This window comes from Dama dama, chromosome 4 (genome assembly GCF_033118175.1).
Source record: "Dama dama isolate Ldn47 chromosome 4, ASM3311817v1, whole genome shotgun sequence".
Classification (NCBI taxonomy): domain Eukaryota; kingdom Metazoa; phylum Chordata; class Mammalia; order Artiodactyla; family Cervidae; genus Dama; species Dama dama.
In genome coordinates, this window is record NC_083684.1 from 44787725 (window position 1) to 44814491 (window position 26767).

Sequence of the window (26767 nt, forward strand, 5' to 3'; positions counted from 1 at the left end):
TTTATTCTCCTGGTCAGGAGTTTGGGTTGGCCCAGGTGGGAAAAATCTTAGAGGAAAATCTCTTTCTCATTTGTAATTGACTTAGCAAACATCCTTTGACTCCCTTAGGTCATGATGCTGGGACATATAAGGACAGAGTCACAGAACGCGGTGTCAGTTTCCTACGGCCACTATAACCAGGTATTTAGTGTCATAAGCACAAATTTACTATCTTCCTGTTCTGGAGGTCAGAAATCTAAAATCAAGGTACTGGCAGGTGTGTCCTTCTCAAGGCTCTAGGGAAAAGTCTGTTTCCTTGTCTTTTCCAGTTTCTATAGGCTGCCTGCATTCCCTGGTTCATGGCTCCTTCCTCGAATCACTTCACCTCCTGTTTCTGTTGTCACATCTCCTGCTATTTAACATGATCTCCTCCTTCCCTCTTACAAGGATTCTTGTGATTACATTGAGCCCAGGATAGTCCAGCATAATCTCCTCACCTTAAAATCCTTATTCATACCTGCAAAATCATATTTTTCATAGAAGGTAATTCATGCATTCCAGGAATTAGGATGTGAATGTATTTGGAGGTGGCCTTATTCAGCACAGAATTTGGCATTAGATAACTCTGCCACTCTCTAAGTTAGTTTGACAAACCGTGAGTTTCTTAATGCTTCTGAATCTCAAGTTTCTTTTATGAGCAATGAAGTAAATAATACCATCTCCTAGGATTGCCTGAAGGTTGAAAGTGAAAGTGAAGTCGCTCAGTCGTGTCCGACTCTTTGCGACCCCATAGACTGTAGCCTACCAGGCTCCTCCGTCCATGGGATTTTCCAGGCAAGAATGCTGGAGTGGATTGCCATTTCCTTCTCCAGGAGATCTTCCTGACCCAGGGACTGAACCCGGATCTCCCGCATCATAGGCAGATGCTTTACTGACTGAGCCACCAGGGAAGTCAGGGTTAAATGCCTGAAAACAATTGGCATTGTGTCTGACACGTATTATAGTTCAATGAATGGGAAGTTAATGGATTATTGTTTTTACTATTCAGTGATGAATAGTCACTGTCACAGACTCACCTCTTTGAGGACTTCTCAGTCTAGTGGAGAAGATCAACAGCTGAACAAGTCATTATAAGTCAGCATGAGGCAGTGTTACATGGGCTATATTTGTCACAGGCCACAAGGGTCCTTCATACATAATTTCATTCATTCTTTTGTAGGTGTGTAACTAACATGAGTTTTGGGGCAAAGGAAGGGAAAACATAAAAGGTTGTTCTGAGGCTATGACTGACATGGAATGTCAGGTCCTGGAAGGTTGTGTATTTTTATTTTGATGACCTCATAGTTTTTCCTAAGGAAAAACTGTTTACTGCTCTTGAGATATAATGTTAACTTTCTTGGATTTGGAGTGTGTGCCGTTTAACAAGTTAGGGCCTTGGACGTCTCAGACTGTATCATATGGCAAAAGGAGAGACAACAGTATAGGTCTGTAAGCGAAAGTTGAAAGTCTTCCTGTTCCTCTATGTTTTTGCTGCTGACGTTCACACCTTCCCTCCCCCAGTGGGAAAGAGTGCTGATCTTTTGGAAATGTTCCAGGATTCTGGTTGTGCCATGTTTGCTGGTACCTGGAGTCCCTGTGTATGAAAAAGTCACACTCTTGAGGGGGTACCATTTGTGTGTCTCTCCCGTCATTGTGGCTTGGGTGGTGAGGACCAGGCTCCACTCTTCCTTCTGTGTGTCAGCTGGCCTGATCTTGTGCTGTCCCTCTTCTGTCTTGTTTCCTAATTCTGCTCTCATTTTACCTGGCCCTTCAGCCACAGGTGACACCAACTCTTCATTTGGCTTCTAGAATACCACTTTCTTACGTTTTCTTCTACCTGATGCTCAGTTGGGTCTTTCTCATTTCCCTGACTTAATATTCAAACTTACCAAAACTCAGTCCCAAGACCTCTTCTTTTTTCTGTCTATTTATCCCATTCTATGGATTTAAATACCATCTATATATTGCTTATGCTGGCATTAGTTTTCCATTGCTGCTGTAACAAATTACCACAAACTTAGTGGCTTAAAATAACACTGACTTATTATTTTACAGCTTTTTAGGTTAGAAGTTTGACACAGTCTCACTGGGCTACAGTAACTTGTCAACAGAGCTGTGTTCCTTTCTGGAGTCTCCAAGGGAGGATCCATTTCTTTATCTTCTATAGGCCTTCTGCATTCCTTCAGTTCAGTTCAGTTCGGTCACTCAGTCGTGTTCAAGTCTTTGTAACCCCATGGACTGCAGCATGCCAGGCCTCCCTGTCCATCACCAGCTCCTGGAGTTTACTCAAACTCATGTCCATTGAGTTAGTGCTGCCATTCAACCATGTCATCCTCTGTCGTCCCCTTCTCCTCCTGCCTTCAGTCTTTCCCAGCATCAGGGTCTTTTCCAATGAGTCAGTTGGCATCAGGTGGCCAAAGTATTGGAGTTTCAGCTTCAGCATCAGTCCTTCCAATGAACATTCAGGACTGATTTCCTTCAGGATGGAATCTATGTTCCTGAGCTTGTTTTATTCTTTATCAGAATCTTATTTCTCTGAACCTTCTACCTTTGTCAGCTCTCTCTCACCACAGCTGAGAAAAATTCTCTGCTTTTAAGGTCCCATCTGATAAGATTGGGTACACTCATATAATCCAGGATAGTCTCACCACCTCAAGGTCCATACCCTAACCACATTTGCAGAGTCTTTTTTTGCCATGTTAGACAATATTTTCACAAGTTTTGAGGATTAGTTTATAGACATCTTTGGAAGAACATTATTCTGCTTACCGCAGTGTCCAAATAAATGTCTCCAGCCTAGACCATTCTCCTTAACTCTTAAGACCATATATTTAGCCACCTACTTGACATCTCTGTTTGGATGTTTAGTAGACATTTCAAAGCTATTTGTCCAGAACTGAGCCCCAAGCAACCCACATACACATACACCATACATACATGCATGTTTATGTGTGTATATAAGAAAAAAGCTTGTGTGTGTGTATATATATATATATATTTTTTTTTTTTTTTTTTTTGAAAAGATTTGTCTCTTGACCTTCATTTTGGTGCATGGTATACATCTTAGCCCAAAGGTAGAACTGATAATTTGAGACTTTATAATGTATTCTTTTGTTGACTATGATGGCTATTCCATTTCTTCTAAGGGATTCTTGCCCACAGTAGTATATATAATGGTCATCTGAGTTAAATTCACCCATTCCAGTCCATTTTAGCTTGCTGATTCCTAAAATGTCAGTGTTCACTCTTGCCATCTGCTGTTTGACCACTTCCAATTTGCCTTGATTCATGGACCTAAAATTCCAGGTTCCTATGTAATATTGCTCTTTACAGCATCAGACTTTACTTCCATCACCAGTCACATCCACAACTGGGTGGTGTTTTTGCTTTGGCTCTGTCTCTTCATTCTTTCTGGAGTTATTTCTTCACTGTTCTCCAATAGCATATCGGGCACCTACAATCTTTCAGTGTTGTATCTTTTTGCCTTTTCATGCTGTTCATGGGGTTCTCAAGGCAAGAATACTGAAGTGGTCTGCCATTCCTTTCTCCAGTGGACCACGTTTTGTCAGAACTCTCCACCATGACCTGTCCATCTCAGGTGGCCCTACCCTGCATGGTTCATAGTTTCATTGAGTTAGACAAGGCTCTGGTCCCTGTGGTCAGATTGGTTAGTTTTCTGTGATTGTGGTTTTCAGTCTGTCTGCCTTCTGACGGAGAAGGATAAGAGGCTTATGGAAGCTTCCTGATGGGAGACACTGACAGGGGGAAACTGGGTCTTGTCCTGATGGAGGGGCCATGCTAAATAAATCTTTAATCCAATTTTCTGTTGGTGGGTGGGGCTGTGATCTCTCCCTGTTATTTGACCTGGGGCCAAACTATGGTGGAGGTAATGAAGATAATGGCGATCTCCTTCAAAAGATCCCATGCATGCACTGATACACTCGGTGCCCCAGCTCTGCAGCAGGCCACTGCCGACTCCTGTACACTCACGGGCAAGTCTGGGTCAGTCTCTTGTGCGGTAACTGCTCCTTTCTCCTAGGTCCTGGTGCACACAGGGTTCTGTTTGTACCTGCCAAGAGTTTGTTTCCCAGTCCTGTGTAAGTTCTGGTGACTCTATGGAGGGGTTAATGGCGACCTGCTCCAAGAGGGCTTGTGCCATACCCAGGTCTGCTGCACCCAGAGCCCCTGCCCCTGCAGCAGTGTACTGCTGACCCGTACCTCCTCAGGAGACATTCAAACACAGTTCTGTCTCAGTCTTGTGGGGTCTCTGGGACCTGGTGTGCACAAGGTATGTTTGAGCCCTCTGAGTGTCTCTGGCGGGTAAGGGGTTTGGTTCTAAACGCGATTTCGTGCCTCCTACCGTCTTGCTGGGGCTTCTCCTTTGCCCTTGGACATGCGGTATCTCCTCAAATTTGCTCCAGCACTGCGCAGCCACGGTGCCGGTACCTACCATCTTGCTGGGGCTTCTCTGCCGTTGGACGTGGGTTATCTCCTTACAGTCGCTCCAGCGCCATGCAGCTACTGTGGTCAGGAATCCCTTAGAGGAAATGGAGTAGCCATCATGGTCAATAAAAGAGTCTGAAATGCAGTACTTGGATGGAATCTCAAAAACGACAGAATGATCTCTGTTCATTTCCAAGGCAAACCATTCAGTATCACAGTAATCTAAGTCTATGCCTCAACCAGTAATGCTAAAGAAGCTGAAGTTGAACGGTTCTATGAAGACCTACAAGACTTTCTAGAACTTACACACAAAAAAGATGTCCTTTTCATTATAGGGGACTTAAATGCAAAAGTAGGAAGTCAAGAAATACCTGGAGTAACAGGCCAATTTGGCCTTGGAGTACAGAATGAAGCAGGGCAAAGGCTAATAGAATTTTGCCGAGAGAACGCACTGGTTATAGCAAGCACCCTGTTCCAACAGCACAAGAGAAGACTCTACACATGGACATCACCAGATGGTCAACACTGAAATCAGATTGATTATATTCTTTGCAACCAAAGATGGAGAGGTTCTATACAGTCAGCAAAAACAAGACTGGGAGCTAACTGTGGCTCAGATCAAGAACTTCTTATTGCCAAATTCAGACTTATATTGAAGAAAGTAGGGAAAACCACTAGACCATTCAGGTATGACCTAAATCAACTCCCTTACGATTATACAGTGGAAGTGACAAATAGACTCAAGGGATTAGATCTGATAGACAGAGCGCCTGAAGAACTATGGATGGAGGTTCGTGACATTGTACAGGAGACAGGGATCAAGAACATTCCCAAGAAAAGGAAATGCAAAAAGACAAAATGGTTGTCTGAGGAGGCCTTACATATAGCTATAAAAGAAGAGAAGCGAAAGGCAAAGGAGAAAGGGAAAGATATACCCATCTGAATAGCAAGGAGAGACAAGAAAGATTTCCTCAGTGATCAGTGCGAAGAAATAGAGGAAAACAATAGAGTGGGAAAGACTAGAGATCTCTTCAAGAAAATTAGAGATACAAAAGGAACTTTTCATGCAATGCTGGGCACAATAAAGGACAGAAATGGTATGACCTAACAGAAGCAGAAGATATTAAGAAGAGGTGGCAAGAATACACAGAAGAACTATACAGAAAAGATCTTCATGACCCAGATAATCACAATGGTGTGATCATTCACCTAGAGCCAAATATCCTGGGATGCAAAGTCACGTGGACCTTAGGAAGCATCACTCTGAACAAAGCTAGTGGAGGTGATAGAATTCCACTTGAGGGATTTAAAATCCTAAAAGATGATGCTGTGAAAGTGCTGCACTCAATATGTCAGCAAATTTGGAAAACAGCAGTGGCCACAGGACCAGAAAAGGTCAGTTCTCATTCCAATCCCAAAGAAAGGCAATGCCAAAGAATGTCAAACTACTGCACAATTGCACTCATTTCACGTGCTAGCAAAGTAATGCTCAAAATTCTCCAAGCCAGACTTCAGCAATACGTGAACTGTGAACTTCCAGATGTTCAAGCTGGATTTAGAAAAGGCAGAGGAACCAGAGGTCAAATTCCCAACATCCACTGGATCACTGAAAAAACAAGAGAGTTCCAGAAAAACATCTACTTCTGCTTTATTGACTGTGCCAAAGCCTTTGACTGTGTGGATCACAACAAACTATTGAAAATTCTGAAAGAGATTGGAATTACAGACCACCTGACCTGCCTCCTGAGAAATCTGTATGCAGGTCAAGAAGCAGCAGTTAGAACTGGACATGGAACAAAGACTGGTTCCAAATAGAAAAACGAATACGTCAAGGCTGTATATTGTCACCCTGATTGTTTAACTTATATGCAGAGTACCTCATGAGAAATGCTGGGCTGGATAAAGCACAAGCTGGAATTAAGATTGCTGAGAGAAATACCAATAACCTCAGATACACAGATGACACCACCCTTATGGCAGAAAGAGAAGAACTAAAAAGCCTCTTGATGAAAGTGAAAGATGAGAGTGAAAAAGCTGGCTTAAAACTCAGCATTCAGAAAACTAAGATCATGGCATCTGGTCCCATCACTTCATGGCAAATAGATGGGGAAATAGATAAAACACTGAGAGATTTTATTTTTGGGGGCTCCAAAGTCACTGCAGATGGTGAAATTAAAAGATGCTTGCTCCCTGGAAGAAAAGCTATGACTAACCTAGACTGCATATTAGAAAGCAGAGACATTACTTTGCCACAAAGGTCCATCTAGTCAAAGCTGTGGTTTTTCCAGTGGTCATGTATGGATGTGAGAATTGGACTATAAAGAAAGCTGAGTGCCAGAGAATTGATGCTTTTGAACTGTGGTGTTGGAGAAGACTCTTGAGCATCTCCTGGACTGCAAGGAGATCCAACCGGTCCATCCTAAACGAAATCAGTCCTGAATTTTCATTGGAAGGACTGATGCTGAAGCTGAAACTCAAATACTTTAGCCACCTGATGTGAAGAACTTATTTGAAAAGACTCAGGTGCTGGGAAAGATTGAAGGTGGGAGGAGAAGGGGATGACAGAGGATGAGATGGTTGGATGGCATCACCAACTCGAAGGACATGAGTTTGAGTAAGCTTCAGGAGTTGGTGATGGACAGGGAGGCCTGGCGTGCTGCAATCCATGGGGTCGTAAAGAGTGGGATGTGACTGAGCAACTGAACTGAACTGAATATATTCTTGGCTTTGGCTCAGCTTTTTGTGACATTAAATAATTGTTTGGGACCAACTGCAAAACCTCTTCTTTGTAATCCTGTCTGTGAACTGTCGCTGGTATAGCAGGAGGGGTCAATACAGACATAAGGACTTCCTTCCCTCACTGGGTAGGGGAGCTGGCCTCTGGCCCTCGCAGCTGTTCCCTGCTAGAACAGTCATAGTTCCTGGGTGCTCTTTGATATCCTGAGCAGCTGTGACAGCAAGCAATTTAGTGCAGAATAATTCATCAATTAATCTCTTTGTTATTGGACATTTGAGATGCTTGTGCCTTTGTTCGTACTATAAATGAGGTGGGATGTGGCATGACTCCTGATTGTCATGCATCTCTCAATGGATGGTTGTCCCCCTGCCCAACCAGTGACCCATGGGGACCTCCAGAGCCCAGAGAAGAATAGCAACAGTGTTAGAAGGTGGTGAGACAGATTGTTGTGGTTCATTTGCTAAGTTGTGTCTGACACTTTGTGACCCCGTGGACTTTAGCACACCAGGCTTCTCTGTCCTTCACTATCTTCTGGAGTTTGCTCAAACTCATGTCCATTGAGTTGGCAGTGCTGTCCAACCATCTCATCCTCTGTCATCCCCATCTCCTCCTGCCCTCAATCTTTCCAGCGTCAGGGTCTTTTCCACTGAGTTGGCTCTTCGCATCAGGTGGCCAAAGTAGGCAGCCTGTGGATCATACACAACCCCCTCAACACTGACAGTGACTCAAGACTTTGTCTCACACCATGTGCAGTGTATTAGAATGATACTGTGTGAGAGCTAAATTTGGGTCCCTTTTAAAACTGTAACGAGAAGTACATTATTTGAAAACTTCAGTACCGGAAACACTGGTGACAAACTAGTGTCAGGATATCATGGTTCAGGCTTACTGCTCTCTTGGAATACTTATAAATAAAAAAAAATATAAAACGGTGTTTATGCACTTCAGCAGAATTGTCCAGAGGCCTGCTTTTGCCAAAGCTGAAGAATCCCTTGGAAATCTTCAGCTTCGCACTTAATTACCACCTCCTTTGGCTGTTTCTCTTTTACTACTTTTCTCTCTTCCCCCTGTGATTTTCCTTTCTTGTTGCCAAAACACACGTTCTCTTCCAGACACCATCTGTTTTCAGAATATATTTGCATTTCCGTTTTCCTTTCCAAAATGGCCCTACTTTTGCTATCAGTGTTTTCCCCTCAGCGTACTGCTTCCACTGTTACCCCCATGCACTGGTGGGACGGAAAGCTATGGCCTGCCAAATTGAAATATGACCAGTAACCCAACAGAGACATTCTGGTCTTGAATGTATGCAGCCACCCTCCTAAGGATCTCGGGGTGCCAGGATTGGTTTGCGGTATGTCTTTAAAACAACTTTTGTTTTTAACTTCAAAGAGTTCCAAAGTATCAAAAGGAGAAAGTGAAAGTAATTCTCTGCTGTGCCAGTCACATTCCTCAGAGGGGCATGACCTCCTCAGCCACACACAGTGACCCTAGTGACTGCTCTCAACAGTGCGGCTTGTATCCTTCTAGCTTTTTACTATGCATGTATCAAAATGTGCAAAATGAATACATAGAAATGCAAAACAAATTGGATTAATACTATACGCATTGTCTGCAACTTGCTTGCTATTATTTTACATAAATGTCATGGGCATCTTTTCATGTCAGTAAACATATATTTTCTCATTACATTTAACACCTGGTATTCTTCTGTATGAATATACAATGATTTATTTACTCAACCCATTAATGATACATGGTAATTCCAATATCTCATTATTATTTCCAGCACCTAACACATTTATCTTTATCCTTGTGCAGTTATTTTCTGTAGGACAGTTGGAATTGCTGCATCAAAGGGTACATGTATTTTGAATGTTGCTGAGGGCAAAATATATGTTTTAAAGGGTTATGGGTTTTAAACATTGATGTATATCATCCTAAACTTTATATGTAATCACTAATAGAAGCACAGCATTTTCTCCCTTCAGTTATCAGAGATTATGAGATAAATAATATTAATATGCAGAGTGTAAAGCATTTCACAAAGTATTTCTATTCAACTTAACACTCACAGATATTCTATAGGGAGATAATATTTTCTCTCAGTTTACAGGTGAAGAAACAAGCTCATCAAAATCAAGTGATTTGCCTAAGGTAGTACCTTTGGGTGGCAGATCTGAGCCTGAGTCCGTCTTTTATCTCCAAGCCTGAAATTCTCTGTCCGTCAGCAGTACTGGCTTCTCATGGACAAGCACCTGCTGCTGTGTGAACTGACTGAGGGGGATGCAGGGGGAGAGGGAGCGTGAAGGCGATACTGGTCTGCCCACCCCTGTGGCATACCTTGGGCATACAGACATTTCTGTCTGTGCCATCACTTCCTTGGTGATGTTATTTGGTCACAGCTTCAAATACTCTCTGTATATCAGTAACTCCTAAACTTACATTTCCAGTTTAGAGCTCTCTCCTCGACAAATCCTATATGGAACTCTTGATCTTTCCTCCTAAACTTGCTCTGCCTATAGCCATCTCACTTGGCCACTCCTTCGTCCTTTTAGTTCTTCAAGCCCAAGTTCTTTCTTTTTTAAATTAAAGGATAGTTAACTTGCAGTATTTTGTTTCTGGTCTACAGGTGAGCGGTCCAGTTTTACATATATATTCCATTTCACATTCTTTTCCACTATACTTTATTATAAGATATTTACATAGTTATCTATGCGGTACAGTAGGACCATGTTTACCTGTTTTGTACATAGTAGTCTGTGTCTGTTAATCCGAAACTCCCAATTTATCCCTCTGCTCGCTTTCCCCTTTGGCAACCGTAAGTTTGTTTTCTATGTCTGTGAGTCTGTTTCTATTTTGTAAGCAAGTCCATTTGTGTCATATTTTAGATCTCACATGTAAGTGTTATCATCTGTTACTTGTCTTTCTCTGACTGATTTAACTTCATTTAGTATGATAATCTCTAGGTCCATCCAGATTGCTGCAAATGTTCAGGTCCAAATTCTTGATTATTCTTATTCTCTCATACCCCTCAATCAAAGAGAATAGGATGAAGGCCTGATGCTGGTTACTGCCAGGTTTGTAATTAAAATCCAGGCAGGCCTTGCTTTAAATTGCACCTAGGTTATCCTGCTTTATCCTTCTGATCCCACTAGCCTGAAATGAGGTTCTGATTTGACTCTTAGAATTTGTATTCTAGGTTAGGAGTGGTATTTAGACATGAGACCACATTCTTAATAAATTATTTCTCCTGGTTTCTAAGACTACAAAAATTGAAAGTCTGAGTTAAACTTATTGAAAACATAATCAGTTTTAGCTCAGGAGATCATTGTGCCTAGCCTCTTGAAAACGAGTCCTTCCTAGGTCAGTGTTTCCATATTGCATGCGTACGTGTTGGGGGAAGAAGGAAAGGGATGAGAGGAATTACAGAGGGAGGCTCTTGCTCTGCTGCTTGTTCTCTTCCTATCAAAAGTATTGGATCAGAACGAAGGTCTTCCAATGGGAAGGCCGCTGATTTAGGGCGTTTAAAGCAGGAGCGGAGGCAAAGTGATGGATTTTTCTCCATGCACAAAGAAGTGCAAACTCTTAAGTAACATGGTGAGAAACATATAAATTATTGATCAGAAAGGGATCTAGCTTGTTAGGAGTTGTTTATTTTAATTTTAGCATGTACTTTTGGTGTTTGTGTTTCTGTGCATATGTGTTTGTATAGCAAGAGATCATACTTAGAAAGCAAAAGCTGAACAGTATAGGTGCTATTTTAATTATAATTAATTTGTCAACTGGGACCTCCCTGGCCTTAAGAAATTTAGGTAAACTTAATTCAAATCCTCAGTTTTCCAGCCTGGTTAAGAGTTTGCCTGGGAGAGAGGGAGTTCCTGGAATGGGAGCTTGCCAATGCTAACATTGGAGAAGTCCTACACAAATTGCAACAAGTTGGTTATTCTGAACTTGACTGAGTCCAGAACCCTTGCTTAATTTTTTTTCCCCACCTTGTTGTGATTCTTTTATAGAGGCTTTCTCAATTTTGTCCCAGGAGGACCTACATACAAATCTCAGTTCCTTCATGAATTTCCACAGAAGATTCACTTGGCACTATGAATTTAATGAAATAACCACCTTTCCTGAAGACTTAAGGTGCACATATTCCAATGAACAGCCTTTAACCAGTTTTTTTTTTTTTTTTGGTGTTTTAGCATCTTTCTCTTTCTTTCTGTTCCTTTCAACCAAGTAGCAAGTTTATTCTCTTATTTTACCCAGAGTATTTCTGCCTCACAAGGTCCTTGGAGGCAGGGGCCCCACCTTTTATTCCATAGGGTACACCAAGAAAGGTGAGTCTCATCTAAGAGGAAGCTTCTTACCCAGCTAATTAGAGAATAACATCGTGTCCATTATGTTACAGAGTGAAGAATATTTTATATGAACATAAGCAAAAAAATTTGACCTGATTTGGGAATTATTAAGCTGCCTTCCTTTTTCCCTCTTTCCTAAAATCTTGTTAAGATGCAACTCCACCCCCAATTATACAATGTCATTTTTTCCTTCTCTCCTGGAGCTTACCAGTAAAGCCTAAACTGAGGTTAGAGCTTAACTATCTTCTTGTTTGAGGGGCATTATGGAATTTCCCCCTGAGGTATGTGGCTTTATGCATTAACAAACCCCTCAGGATCCTGGCTATGCAAGGGGAATTAAGTGTGCAACTTAGAAACAAGTGATGCATCTTAACAGAAGGCATTAAAGATTCACTTCTGACTTGGATGTGATCTTAAGAAAGTTGTCAAAACCATTCATCAGGAAGGAGCTAGAGGGAAGTGAGGTCAGATGGATGAGACTCTGGGTGGCCTGGAGCCTCTGAGTTAAAGGTTCTTTTTGGTCTTCTTGGAATTGACACACCTGAGCAGGGGTGGGAACCTGTATATATCAGAGGTCAGAAGTCTCACTTGGTCTCCAGTTCCTCCTACTCTGTATGTCTGGACTGGGGGAGAAACAAGGTGTGTTACTGTTAGAGAAATTAGTCAAGAGAAGTGGGAGGCATAGGGAGAGGCACCCATGGAAGATAAACGATGGGTCAAGAGAGTATAAAATGTCTAGAAACTTCTAGAAGTCTGTGCCAATGTCTCTGAAAAGTTGTGCTTTGGTGATCACAGAATAATAATAATAATAGCAATAATAGCTAGCATTTATTGCATGCTTGCTATATGCTAGTTGTTGTTGTTTAGTCACTAAATCATGTCTGACTCTTTGCGACCCTGTGGACTGTAGACTGCCAGGCTCCTCCATCCATGACTTGGTGTTTAATGTATATATGGAAAGGTATATAACCTGGAAAATGCAAATTGAAACTATAGTGTGATAGCACTGTAAATCCACTAGAACGTCTGAAATGAAAATGTCACAAAGTTGTTAGTGAGGATGTGAAGCAACTGAACTCTCATACACTGCTAGCAGGGATTTAAATTGGAACAACCACTTTGGAAAACTGATTGGCGATATCTGCTAAAACTGATACTCTTTGACCCAGAAATTCCACTTGAACCAGAAGTGTATGTTATGCATGGTTTCACCAAAAGATATGTACAAGAATTTTTGTAGTAGCACTATTTATGATAGCCCCCAAATGGAAACAGCTGAAATCTTCATCAAGAGTAGAAGGGTAAATAAATCATAGAATATTTGCGAAGTGGTTTATTATACAGCAATGAGAGTGAATGAACTCTAACTATGTGCAGCACAATGGGTGAATCTCATTTGCTCCTCAGAGTAACTTTATGAGGTACTTATTGTTGTTAATTCCATTTTACAGGTGAGAGAACTGAGCACACAGAGAGTAAGTTATTGCCTAAGGTCCACGCAACTCAGAAGTGGGATTCAAACCCTGGCAGTTGAGTTCCAGCCCTTAACCACTACACACCACTACCGCCAACCTCTGACTGTGTAATCAGCAGGTACTTGGTGTGTGTGCTGCTTCAGTATAACACACCCAGAGGCACAGGGTGGAACTGGTGCAAGTGGGCCCTGCAAAAGGCATCTACCAGCTAATTTTGGTCACCATGTCACAGGCTGTGTATAGGCGCTTCACCTAGAGTATAATCCTCACAACAGCCCTCATAGTGCGTACTCTTCTTGTGTCCATTATTACAAGTGGGGAGACAGATATGGAGGTTAACTGGCTGACTGAGGTCATATCACATGTATGTAATGGAATTAGGATTCCAAGCCAAGTCTGTGTGCTACAGAGTCTGTGCCCTTCACTGTCCCACCATGTGCCCCTCCTCAGCACCAGGAAAGCAAAGCTGCAGGGCCTACATCCTAACAGGAGCCACCATTCCTGGTCACAGAGTTTGAGGTCTTTGAGCTGTATCAACTAAAAAAAACTGAAAATTTAAGCCAAACTTGAGGTTTCATGAGGCCATGTGACTTCTAAGTAAAGTGTCTGTCACAGGTTATCTTCACCACCTTCAAGGGAAAAAGAAGCCTGCATTTCCATGGCCTTGACCACATCTTCCTAGAAACAAAAGAGATAGATGGAAATCTCTGCAGCTTTTGAAGCTATTCCAAATTGCTCCCCAGCATACTGTAAGCATGGCCCCCTTCTAACAGCCAGAGCTGAGAGGACTAGTACTGGGAAGAAAGGGAGGGTTACTTAGCAGACGGTGGGGGTGCGTGTGGAGTTCCTTGGTGAATTCTGAAACAGGCATGGGCCTGCACCTCAGGGTTCTCTAATGAGAGGAGGCCAACCTCTAGCCACTAGCTGCTCGAGAAACAAATATCAGGCCTTCCTGCATTGCCAAGAGCAGAAGAGATCAGGGACTCAGGTTCTTTTGCTTGAATGTTGCTGGAAGAATGAGAAGGTAGGAGGGTTGAGCACGTTTTTATATTTCTTCCTGATTGTAGAATTTCTTCATCTCCAGCTGGAATCATTACAGTAGCTTCTTACCTGGTCTCCCTCACTTCAGCCCTTCTCCTCCCTGATTGACCTTTCTCACAGACCACAGGGAGAAAGTCCGTATCTGAAACTCTGGCTGCCACTTCCTCAAGTACACCATACAGTTGAATGTGGCCATGTCTTTGCAAATGCTGAATCCTCCCACCTCACATGGCATGAGCCTACTTATCTCTGAAGCCCCAGTATTAAGCTCTGTCTTTGGTGTGACTCTCCATTACCATCTCCCTAAGTAAAATTCATTGTTAACTCCTCATCCACGTCCCAAATGATTTTTCTTCCCAATTCTAACACCCCTCTTCTGACAATGTATTATCGTCATTTGCCATCCTATCTCTGGTATAGACTGTGGTCATCTTACAGGCAGGAGCTGTGGCATATTCCTCCCCATGTGGCTCACACCTAACAGTACACAGCCTGGCTAACCATTCAGTAAACGTCTGTTGGATGAAATCCAAAAGCACAGAGGTTTAAGGTATGTGATCATGGTGTGTTTGCAACCTGAACACAGCCGCTGGAAAATGAAGTGCTCTTCTCTGGCCTGCTTTGCCCTCTCTTGTCACATTGCTATCTCACCCATATATACCCTTTCTGAATTTCAGCATTAGTACTAGAAAGTCTTCGCACAGTGGTAAAGAATCTGCTTGGCAATGCAGGAGATGCTAGAGATGTGGGTTTGATCCACGGGTGGGGAAGATTCCCTGGAGAAGGAAATGTCAACCCAGTCCCGTATTATTGCCTGGGAAGTCTCATGGACAGAGGAGCCTGGCGGGCTGCAGTTCATGGGATTGCAAAGAATTCAACAAGACTGAGCACACATGTACCGCACTGTACCAGAAAGTCTAGCTTTTAAGGGTAGGTGATGAGTTTCTGTCCTCCATCTCAGTTTTCTCATTCAGGTGGATGGTGGGGAGGTGACAGAATTATCAGGGATGAGATCTAATGTAATGAAGTATTTGTGGTTGGGGAACAAGAACTTACTGGTTCCCTGGGCCCCTTGCTCCTGTGATGGGTTAGAAATATCAAACGCTAACTTTAATTAAAGTTTAATAAGCAAAGTTTGAACAAATTTTATTTTTTAGAACAATAAGCTAAAGTGTATCACTTACTCAGATTTCCTTAGTTTTTACCTAATGACCTTTTCTGTTCCAGCATGCCACCCATTAAATTTAGTAATCCTGTTTACGTGGGCTTTTCTCTGCTTTGACAGTTTTTCAGACTTTGTTTTAGATGATCTTGACAGTTTTGAGAAACCCTGGCCATGTATATGGGGCAGAAATGGCAACCTGCTCCAATATTCTTCCTGGAAGATTCCATGGACAGAGGAGACTAGTGGGCTACAGTCCATGGGGGTCGCAAAGAGTTGGACATGACTGAGCCACTGACCATTCATCCATGGCCATGTATATTGTAGATGTCCCTCAATTAGAATTTGTCTGATGTTTTTCTCATCTTTAGACTGGAGTTATAGAATTTGAGGAGGAAGATCACAGGTGAAGTGTCATTTTTATCATGTCATAACAGTAGTATAAGCAAACTTTTAAAAATGTGAGCATATAGTTACCCTTCCTCTCCTCAAACTTGTGTTCTCTTCTGTATTTTCTAACACGATTAATGCCATCATCACACACACAGTCACAAAGACTGGAAACTGCATCTACTGTTTCTTCTCCATCTTCCACCTGACTAGCCATCAATTACTAAGGTGCGTCTACCCTAGTAGCTGTGTACTTTCCCCCTTATCTGATTCAAGCGATCTCTGGTTAACTGTGTTATTTTTTCCATAAACTGTAACCACAGTTCCCTAACTAGTCTCTCTGATTGCACTTCCTTTCCTCTTCACTTACTGTTGGTGCAACATCAACCCCATCTTTAGAAATCTCAAAATGGTATTCCATCACACACACACTATGTTTAAATTTCTTTTTTTAAAAAATTTATTTATTTTTAAATTGAAGGATTATTGCTTTACAGAATTTTGTTGTTTTCTGTCAAACCTCAACATGAATCAGCCATAGGTATATATATATCCCCTCCTTTTGAACCTCCCTCCCATCTCCCTCCCCATCCCACCCCTCTGGGTTGATACAGAGCCCCTGTTTGAGTTTCCTGAGACATACAGAAAATTCCCGATGACCATCTACTTTACATGCGGTAATGTAAGTTTCCATGTTACTCTTTCCATACATCTCACCCTCTCCTCCCCTCTCCCCATGTCCATAGGTGTGTTCTCTATGTCTGTTTCTTCATTGCTGCCCTGCAAATAAATTCTTCAGTACCATCTTTCTAGATTCTGTTATATATGTGTTAGTATACGACATTTATTTTTCTCTTTCTGACTTACTTCACTCTGTATAATAGGCTCTAGGTTCATCTACCTCATTAGAACTGACTCAAATGCATTCCTTTTTATGGCTGAATAATATTCTATTGTGTATATGTACCACAACTTTATTTATTCATCTGTCGATGGACATCTAGGTTGCTTCCATGTTCTAGCTATTGTAAATAGTGCTGCAATGAACAGTGGGATACGTGTGTCTTTTTCAATTTTGGTTTTCTCAGGGCATATGCCTAGGAGTGGGATTGCTGGGTCATATGGTGGTTTTATTCCTAGTTTTTTAAGGAATCTCCTTACTGTCTTCCATAGTGGCTTTATCAATTTAATAATGTTTAAATTTCTTGATGTGGAATTCAAGGCTTTTCTGGGGCTAGCTCCAAATGACCTCATTTCCCATATTAAATATTAGTTCCCTTATTCTATGTTTAATGGTTTTGGAGAATTTATTTATCTCAAAATAAATGGGTGTTTTCTTAAATCCACTCCCCCCCCCAAAATAAATGAAATGATATGTGCATTTATGTGCGTGCATGCACATGCACGTGTGTGCATGTACAAGTGATGTGCACACCTCCCTGGGTATGTGTACCTCTCCCGGTCATGACTTTAGCTGGGAAAAAGAGCTAGGTACATGGCTTCAAGTCTAGAATGAATAGGACCAGTTCATTTGCTGCATAGTTTGTATCAAGTTAGAAAAGATGAGAGGGGAAAATAAGGTGAGGAGAAAATATCCTTTCCCAGAAGTGTATGTGGGTGTTTAACAAAACATCCACTCATTTTCCTCTTCCTTTTCTTTTTTTGTGGCTGAAAACCACAGCATCTGTTGTCTCACAGTTTCCGTGGGGCAGGCGTGGTTCGGGGTTTCTCCCAGAGCTGCACTCAGGGTATTAGCGTCTCGAGTCTTTGTTTTGCACTTCAGTCACAAACCCTTTCTAAATTCACTGACTTAACTTCAAGTACTTCAAACTTCTTTACCACAGAGAGCTTTTGTCACACTGTGGGAATGGCGTTTATATGTAAATTAAATTATCTCCTGCCTGGGAGAGCCAGTTGTCCATGTCACAAGATGTGAACTGAGTCTATTATGCTTGATTGTTTTAATATGGCTATCCTAAATTTTAATGAGCAAAAGAAATTAGCTTTCAAATTCTGTTTGAAAATTATTTATGTAAGTCTACAGTCTTCATTATTAAAATTTAAAGTGCACAAGGAATTTGTGAAAGTCTCTTGGGCAGTCTGCTGAGGAATGCGTAAGGCCATCTAGGTCAGGGACCAAATTTGTGCCCAACACTAGACAGAGAAGGGCTAAAAGAGATGCAGAGACAAGAATCGGGAAAGCAGGGGCCACGGGTCTGAGAATGCTCACACCCAAGACTTTGGATAAGTCATTGGATTAATCAATCAGGACGGTTATTGCTGTTTTTGCATATTTAGGCATATTGAGCTGTTTGCAGCTCTGTTATGGGGAAAGGCAGAGATTGTGCAGAAATTGTCACCACTGGTTTGGAAACTTTTCATTTCCTGATCTCCTAAATAATGAAACTGTTTTATGAGAGTGGAGCAAACACTGTGATCCTGGGACGGGAAACAACCACAGCTCACCCGATGAGAGCAACAACTGTAACCAAACCACCAGTGTTTTCGCACTCTTTGGGGATCCCATTTGTCCACAGTATAGAGTCCTTCAGTCTCACATGCTTTTGATAACTGTGTTGCCAGCAACAGAGGTAAGGGCTGTTTATTAAGAGTTTAGGTGGCGGTGTGCAGACACTGACAGACCAGGACAGTTGGTGAGAAACAGGAAGAACACATAGGACACATCATATATTAATAATTTCACTTAATCCATGCAGACTTAGACTCAATGTCCTCATCTTCGTTTTGGCTCTCAAGAAGCACACAGCACACACAGCACTGTCCACCACGTACATGTCAGTCATGTTCCTCTACTAGGTTTTGTCCACATTAGTAGAATAGCTAAGGATATTTCAAAATACTAATTTTTGGTGTATTATCCATGCCATGACTACCTTTGTTAGTGTAGGCGTGTAATATTTGATTATATAAATAGTCAGCCATGTTGCTACTACTCTTTTAAATTTTTGTTTCTGCTGTTTCTGTAGGTGGATTATCTCCTTAAATTCTAGCATACTTTTAGATTTTACCTTGTTGTTCATTCCCCACCAAAAGTTTTTGCCCTCAGTTTTCAAAGTCATAACCATCTCCAGACGGTCAGCAGCTAGGACCAAGTCATGTCAGGGTCATCCTTGGCTGCTATTAACCCCTCTGATATGGCCATCTGCTTTCCTAATGAGGCCTGGGGCTAAGGGCTCTCTGAGGCCTCAGAGTTGGTCTAATGAGAAGACAAGGGCAACGGGTACTTTTAAATTGGACTTTCTTGTCTTGTTTCTTCCCAAGAGTTAGCCTGGACAGCTAATGAAAGACCACTGGCTCAGTGTCTGCCTCCTTGTGGCTCCTTTCCCTTCTTGTCAGTAGCCTGGAGGCTGTACCCTATTGATGTTTAGTCTAGCTGGAAAATTAACCCCTGAGAATTTTCCTCTCTTGTCCCTAGTATCAGACACAATTGATACAGTCTTGGATACCTAGGTGCTTGAGAAATACGGGCTTAAATGAATGAACGTATGAGTTCTTATACATTCCTTTCTATTCGGTAAAAGGATATAATTATCAGAACAAAATTTTTAAAGAATTTTTATTGGCGTGTAATAGTCTTTACAATGTTGGGTTGGTTTCTGCCATACAGCGAAGTGAATCAGTTACATGTATACATATGCCCCCTCTTTTCTGGATTTCCTGCCCACTTAGGTCACCACAGAGCAGCGGGTGGCGTTCCCTGTGCTACAGTAGGTTCTCATTAGCAATCTATTTTATACGTAGTAATGGATGTGTGTCAAATCCCAGTCTCCCTATTCATCCCACCTCCCTTCTCCCCTTGATGTCCATATCTTTGTTCTCTACATCTGGATCTGTTTCTGCTTTGAAAATAAGTTCATCTCAAAGAGACACAGATGTACAGAACAGACTTTTGGACTCTGTGGGAGAAGGCGAGGGTGGGATGTTTTGAGAGAACAGCATCGAAACATGTATATTATCAAGGGTGAAACAGATCACCAGGCCAGGTTGGATGCATGAGACAAGTGCTCAGGGCTGGTGCACTGGGAAGACCCAGAGGGATGGGGTGGGGAGGGAGGCAGGAGGGGGCATCGGGATGGGGAATGCATGTAAATCCATGGCTGATTTATGTCAATCTATGGCAAAAACCACTACAATATTGTAATTAGCCTCCAACTAATAAAAATAAATGGAAAAAAAAAAGAAAATAAGTTCATCTGTACCATTTTCTAGATTCCACATATAAGCTATATTATTAATATACAATGTTTGTTTTTCTCTTTCTGACTTACTTCACTCTGTATGACAGTCTCTAGGTTCATCCACATCTCTGCAAGTGGCACAATTTCACCCCTTTTTATGGCTGAGTAATATTCTATTGTATAATATTTCCTTTCCGTTGTTGATGGACATTTTAGGTTGCTTTAGGCATGATCTGTTCTAGATTGAGGATTCAATACAATGTTTGATGAATCCATCAAAGAACCTATTAGTAAGTGAATCAGAATTTTACTTGTCTTTCAACAGCACCTTTAAATTCAACCTCTCTTAAAACTTTCATGACAACTGCAGCCAACCATTGTCATGCTCTTCTTAACCACTCTTGTGTATGTTGAATGCTTTTATGAATTTTACAGTGCTATTTATTTTATGACGTGTTGTACATTAATATTTGCTTGTCTATGTCCCTTCTCTCCCAGTGATTTTATAGTATAATTTTTTAGAGGGAATAGATAGTTGTTCTTTTTTCCCCTCTGGCATGTCTAATGTAAACTGGTATGTTTACTATTGATAGTTGCTTACGTATCTGTTTGCTGTCTCACACGCAGACACATCCACTCTTTGTTGTACTGCTATACCTCTGGATCCTACAAAAACAGGAATTCTATTTTGTGAGATTTTCATCAAAGAAAGGGAAAAAAATAGTGCATCTCTAATTGTGTAACTGCATTATCAACTGTTTTCCTAATAGGAGATGATTTTTGCTTTGCCAGGATATTGACAAGAAGCAAAAAGCTCTGCTTACAGTTGATTGCCCATGCCCAATGATGGGAGGAATCTTTCACAGACTAGCTCTGGCTCCACCTCTTTTAAACTATAGATCTTCTCTACCACACACTTTTCCAGAGCCACATGACACTTCCATATCATGAGTCAGTCCTAGATCCTGGGGTTTCTCATCTGCTATTTCTTCAATTATGTCTCATGGCCTACAGACACAGCAAGTGTCTATTTTCTTCTCTTGACAAGTGTTGGTCTTTGGGTCTCCTCTTGACAGTTAATCACTAGCACTATATTTCTGTTGACCGTTCTTGGATTTGCATTTTTAGGAGGTCCAAGATAGAATAAAATCTGATTTTAAATTTGCCTCCAACCCAGACATTGACTGTATTTACTAAGGGCATGAAGTCATCCTCAGGACCTGCGATAAGATATATTTCTCCCCTACAAGCAAAAAACAGTGGGTGATTAAACATGGTGTGGACAGTTTTTTATTCCAAGGCCCTGTAATAGCAGTGTAATTAGTCTTTTAATTGTTGAGCTGAGTCTGATGTTCTAGCAGGAGAAGTTCAGTTCTACTAACTGAATAACTATAAATCACTGATATTAGAGGGGCAGGCACGGGAGATGGCATGCCACAAAGAACCGGAGGGGAAACTGGGAGTTGTGTCATCTTGGTTAAGACCTTAGACCCAAGTCAGACAGACCTAAGTCCTGCCACTTACTACCTGTGTGATTTGGGGCAAGTCACTTATGCTTTGTGAGCTTCTGTTCCTCACTTGTGAAATGAAATAGAATAACCCCATGGGACTGTGAGAGTTTGTGTATAAAGCACTCTGCACAGAAGCACATAGTAAGCACTTCAGAAATGTTGGGTACCATCTATTTACTTCTAATGTTTCTGTCTCTTCTAGTTCTCTATATCTAGATAGATATATATCTCATATCTTTGGTTGTTTAAACCTTTTACCAGAACCCATCTTCTTCATCTGTTTTTCAAAAACAATTCTTTTGATAGCAGGGGCCAGGGCTTAGTATTTTCTGCCTAAATAATGCCTAAAAGCATTCCTTTGCACATAATAATCCCTCCCATTCATTCAGCAACTTACTATTTCCAAGATGTTTTTCTCTGCTGTATAACTCAGTCTTGAAAACCAGTCTCCGGTGTTCTCCGCCCTTCTGCTGCCGCTCACCCAGCTGGTGCCCAGCAGAGGACCACACACTAGAGGCTCCTCCTGTGGAGATGCCTGGCTGCCCCTGTTGTCATTCAGCTCTTACCCCTGGAGTCGCCTCTTCAGAGAGGCCTCTGGCTCATCGCCTCAGTCATTCTCCAGCAGAGCGCCCTGTTATACTGTTTCAAGCACTTTTCACATCTGACACATTTATTTTGTTTGTTTATTTCTTGTCCAACTTCTCATGCTAGAATACATGTTTTGTGACAGCAGAAATATCCTCTCTTCCCTTAGGGTGTACATTCTCAACAGGGATGATATTATCCCCAGGGGGCAAAATTATCTCACTCTTGAGGAGTCAATTATCTCACTCTTCTTATGTATATAGCATAGATTTATGTGTAGTACACAAATATGCAGTATATATATGGCATTCAAATTTGGGAGGCAGAATTAGGACCAAAAAAGTCTCCTTAGAGGAGCAAGGGCTTCCCTTGTGGCTCAGCTGGTAAAGAATCCACCTGCAATGCAGGAGACCTGGATTCGATCCCTGGTTTGGGAAGATCCCCTGGAGAAGGGAAAGGCTACCCGCTCCAGTATTCTGGCCTAGAGAATTCCCTGGACTGTACAGTCCATGGGGTCGCAAAGAGTCAGACATGACTGAGTGACTTTTACTTTCACTTAGAGGAGCATAATGAAATAAAAGGTTGAGAACATTGCTTCACAGTATAGAACAATGATGAACACAGAGTGGGCTCATAAATACTTTTTTTTTTGAGTGACTACATTACACCCTTTAATAGCTGTAGAAACCGAGGTTCAGAAAGATGAAGCCGCTGGCCTCAGGACATGAAGGTAATAGATGATAGAACTGAGTCTCAAACCTAGGTTTCCTCAGTCTTGTGGTTTTTTTTCTTAATGCTCATTATATGCTTTCTGAGTTGACTTGAACATACTAGACAGTCCCATGAGAGGAAACAAATACTTCCTAAGTGACCAATAGACAGTCTCAGAAAGTCAGGCTTTTCAGAAGAATCCAGCTAGCCTTCTCCAGGGGCATTAATGATGCTTGGCTCATCTTTGAAATGGGAGTTGGTTCCATCTCCTACTCTTGATAAAATAAGAATGAAAAGTGAGCAATATTTTGGTGTCTTAGCAGTTGTTTCACAGCATGCCTGGGCCAAAAGGAATAACTAACAACTCCATTTATTAAGTAAACACATCCAAATAGCTTAATAAGCACTTCTGTTCTAACAATTTAGTGCTTGTTGAACACTGCACACCTTCTCAAGCCTTGGAATCATGTCGGCCACCACCAGTCTTATTTTCTGCTACACACTGATTTTCAAGTGGTGCTTGCTTTCATCACAGCAATTACTAAAAACCACCTTTGAAAAGATTTGGTCTTTGGAAACAGTAAAATAAACTAATATCAAAACTGAACTACCTCAAGCTAGTAGTTTCTGACAAATGTTGCTATAATTTCCATGACGATTTAAAATAACCTGAGACATCCCTCTGAGTTGACGGTGGCACCTGAGGTGCCTCAGTATATGCTTTTTGAGTTGACTTGAAACTCAGCAAGTACTGTGGCAGCAAACCAGGCAAGATATGATACTGGCTTGAGATAGAGTGGTGGCAGGGGAGTTAGAAGTGGGAAGATTTGCAGAGAGGGGAAACAGTGGAAACAGTGGCAGACTTTATTTTTTGGGGCTCCAAAATCACTGCAGATGGTGATTGCAGCCATGAAATTAAAAGACGCTTACTCCTTGGAAGGAAAGTTATGACCAACCTAGACAGCATATTAAAAAGCAGAGACATTACTTTGCCAACAAAGATCCGTCTAGTCAAGACTGTGGTTTTTCCAGTGGTCTTGTGTGGATGTGAGAGTTGGACTGTGAAGAAAGCTGAACGCCAAAGAATTGATGCTTTTGAACTGTGGTGTTGGAGAAGACTCTTGAGAGTCCCTTGGACTGCAAGGAGATTCAGCCAGTCCATCCTAAAGGAGATCAATCCTGGGTGTTCATTGGAAGGACTGATGTTGAAGCTGAAACTCCAATACTTTGGCTACCTCATGCGAAAAGTTGACTTATTGGAAAAGACCCTGATGCTGGGAGGGATTGGGGGCAGGAAGAGAAGGGGACAACAGAGGAAGAGATGGCTGGATGGCATCACCAACTCGATGGGCATGAGTTTGAGTAAACTCCGGGAGTTGGTGATGGACAGGGAGGCCTGGTGTGCTGCGATTCTTGGGGTCGCAAAGAGTCGGACACGACTGAGCGACTGAACTGAACTGAACTGAGAAGTGAAAAATTGAAGGCAGGGAGAGCTGGTCCAAAAATAGTCAATGAACAAGATGTGGAGATGAAGGGGAAAAGATTTGAAAAATGAAGTCTGGCACCTGGATGTTTGGAGAACTCGTATGTAGTAAATGGCTTTCTGCCCAGCCCTCCTTCACTTCCTGGAGAACTGACAGTCACCCTCCACACAGGAGTGGCCCTGGCAGTCGTTCTTCCAGTGTGACCCATCTCTCTAGCAGAAGTGAATGGGCTCAGTGGATATGTTGTTGTATGTGAGTTAGCCTAAACCAGTTAGATTTTCTCTCCCAGGGATTTGGAATGAAAACTTAGTGTAGTTGTTTCTTATGGCTGCTGCAACAAACCACCAATAACCAGCTGGCTTCCTGCAATAGAAATAATTCTCTCACAGGCTGGAGGCCAGAAGTCTGAAGTCAAGACACAGACAGGGCTGCACTTGCTTTGGCAGCTCTGGAGAGAATTCTTCCTTGCCCCTTCCAGTTTCTGATGGCTGTTGGTGGTCCTTGGCTTCCTTGGCCACATTTCTTCAGGCTTTGCTTTTGTGGTCTCACTGCTGCTTCCCCGTTATGTGTCTGTGTCTTCTCCTATTCTCTCTCTTACAAAGTCAGTAGATTTAAGGGTCCACCTGGGTAATTGAGGATAATCTCATCTTGAGACGCTTTACTTAATTACAACTGCGAAGACTCTTTTTCTAAGTAAGGTATCATCCACAGGGTCTGGATTTTAGGACACAGGCACATCCTTTTAGAGTTACCATTTAACGCACTACACCTAGAGACAGAGATGAATGTTAACTGAGAGTATGGGTATGTGGGGCACTGGGTTGACTGTTTTGTAAGATTTGGGTAGAAAAGTAGGGAAAGACAAATCTAAGGTAAAGAAGAAAAATGACATACATAGAGAAGCAGAAACAAAGGGACATTTGGGTCCAGAGAGAGATATATAGACAGAGGAACCAGGCTTACTTTAGCTTCACTTTCTATTTCTTGGTTCACTTGGTGTTTGTTCAGTTCAGTTCAGTCATTCAGTCATGTCCAACTCTTTGCGACCCCATGGACTGCAGCTCTCCAGGCTTCCCTGTCCATCACCAATTCTCGGAGCTTGCTCCAACTAATGTCCATTGAGTCAATGATGCCATCCAACCATCTAATCCTCTGTCGTCCCCTTCTCCTCCAGCCTTCAGTCTTTCCAAGCATCAAGGTCTTTTCCAATGAGTCAGTTCTTTGCTTCAGGTGGCCAAAGTATTGGAGCTTCAGCTTCAAAATTAGCCCTTCCAATGAACATTCAGGATTGCTTTCCTTAGGATTGACTGGTTTGATCTCCTTGCAGTCCAAGGGACTCTCAAGAGTCTTCTCCAACACCACAGTTCAAAAGCATCAATTCTTTGGCTCTCAGCTTTCATTATGGTCCAATTCTCACATCCATACATGACTACTGGAAAAAATGTAGCTTTGACTGTATGGACCTTTGTTGGTAATGTCATGTCTCTTCTTTTTAATATGCAATCTAGGTTTGCCATAGCTTTTCTTCCTAAGAGCAAACCTATCTTATCTTCAACAATCCTGTGGGGTGGTTGCCCCTATTTGATAGATGTGGGAGCTACATGAAGCACAGAGGTTAAGTAGCAAACTCCACATAAGGGATAAGTTCAGAACTGGAGTCGTCTTGTAATAGTAAGAAAAATCACTGCTCATGTATGGAGCAACTACTGTGTTCTGAGTCTTATACACATTTTGCTCTAAGGGCCTTTATAATGGTAAGCCTGTGATTTCTGCAGGTTCTCACCCAGGGTCCTCCTCTGGGTGGGTCCCGTGGGCCAGGACTGCTGGGGTGGGCTTGGTGTCTTGAGGTCCTCAGGGTTACTGTCCTATTTCACTCTGAAGTCTGAAAAGGCTCTGTCTTCACAATCTTGTCTGCTCACTGACCCAATTATTTGCTCACAACTTAGAAAGAACAAGGCCCTAGCCTCATCTCTCTCACTTGATCAAGACGTGAGATTCCTTGAGGGGTCAGGCAGCTTAAGACAAATGGAGAACTCTTCATACTTCCTGTGAGCCTTTTTGGTTAAAGGGAAGTGCAGCTTAACAAAAATGATTCCTAAATCTGATCTACTTTTTAACACCATAATTAGCCTTCAGTTGGATATCCATTTCTGCATATGTTTCTTGTTTGGGTTTGTTTTCCCTTGTGTTTGCCTGCCCCTCCATCTCTCTGACACCGAGGACATGCCAGGCTTCTGTCGTCATGCAGCAGCTGCAGTGGGCCCTGTGGAGGAGCGGCCATGGTCACTGGCCACAGCTCTCAGCAGCCCTGGCAAGGCCTCTGGGGATGGGGGCTTATACTCTAGTCTCAGGTCTGATGCCAAGGTTCTGTGTGACTGGATAAATGTTTTCCTCCCCATAATAGTATACACTTTAATCCTTATCTTTTTGCATCTTCTACTGTTCTGTACACTTCAGGTATAACCCATGTTGCTGCCTATATTAAGCTTGTCTCATATACCTTATGTAACCCTAAAGTGAAGCAAGCATGACTTGTGGGTCACAGTCATAAAGCAGCTTAACTTTTTTCTTCTAGTCTCCCTTTAAAATGGTCTGTGGGACAAATTGTTTTCCTGCTTTTGGGTGAACTCAGTCAGATGCCAAGACTTTTATGGACAGT

At 42.1% G+C, this 26767-nt stretch overlaps 1 protein-coding gene across 1 annotated transcript in view; it reads left to right on the forward strand.

The window, feature by feature from the left end:
• The window catches only part of HYDIN (HYDIN axonemal central pair apparatus protein), a 501386-nt gene that overhangs the window by 131980 nt on the left and 342639 nt on the right, over window positions 1–26767 (forward strand). The window contains exon 4 of the mRNA XM_061138904.1: window positions 109–180. The gene's annotated coding sequence lies outside the window, so the exon portion shown is untranslated. The remainder of the gene's footprint in view (window positions 1–108; window positions 181–26767) is intronic.